We start from the raw sequence: 1,109 nt of genomic DNA on the forward strand, positions 1-1,109 counted from the left end.
ACTGAGCCTTCTCAAGTCGGGAGCTGGTCGCCCCAAGGGGGGATTTCTTGAACTCCCGGGCAATAGCGGCATGGAGACTAGTCATCTCCCGGGCAATAGCAGCATGAAGACTGGCCATCCGGACACAGCTCCGCGCCATATACTGAAAATGGTGCTCCATAGACACATCATCAGTAGAAATAAAAGTCTGAGGGAGAATATGCCGTTCAATCCAACCAAGAGCATCAAAATCCTTGTCGTTAAAACCCGCAGCTCTTGAGAGGTCTTCTGCTTCTTGGGAGGAGGACCCGAGGACGAAGGAGGAGAAGAGGTAGCAGGCCCAGAGGTCGGAGGATCCTGACTTATAGCTCGGAACTGGGGAGTCGGAATAGTCTTCAACCGAGTCTGAACACCCACAGTAGTCTTCTGCGGAGAAGATCGGGCAGAAGCCTCCTCGGCCTCGATATTCCGTGCAGCCACAGACTTCTTCGTCCGACAAAGGAACTTCATGGAATCCGCCTGAGAAGACATCTCTGCAAGAAATAAAGAAAAGGATTACCACAACAGAAATTCCACCAAAAATAAGCAAAACCAAAATACTAGAAAAAGATGAATCTCGGAAGAGGGCGGGAACTACCTAACTCGGAACGAAGAAGGCTTGGATCTCCCAACATTTTCTTCGTATCCAAGTGAGGTGCTCGACCCCATAAACTGCTCACCACACCCACAAAAGCCTGCTCCACCTCATCTAGACTCTCAAAGGTATACTTAGCAGACACTACATTCTCCTGCCAACAAAGAGGAAAAGAAGGCTCTCCACTCTCATCTAGAAAGAATGGTCGGACGTCTCCAGTAGCCCGGACCTTGAAATAAAAGTTCTTAAAATCGTGAAAGGACTCATCATACAGGGTACAAAACTTTCTTCCCTGGTTAGCCCTAAAAGAGACCCAAGATACCTTCCCTCCACCCGACCCCGGCTTCATCAACACAAACAAGTAGGAAAAAAGAGAAATAGAGGGAGCAACGCCCAAAAACTGACACAAAAGTTGAAACAGCCTTAAAAACGCCCAAGAATTTGGATGGAGCTGCATAGGGGCAAGGTTACAAGACCATAACACCTCGGACTCCAG

Source organism: Arachis duranensis, chromosome 2 (genome assembly GCF_000817695.3).
Source record: "Arachis duranensis cultivar V14167 chromosome 2, aradu.V14167.gnm2.J7QH, whole genome shotgun sequence".
Taxonomy (NCBI): domain Eukaryota; kingdom Viridiplantae; phylum Streptophyta; class Magnoliopsida; order Fabales; family Fabaceae; genus Arachis; species Arachis duranensis.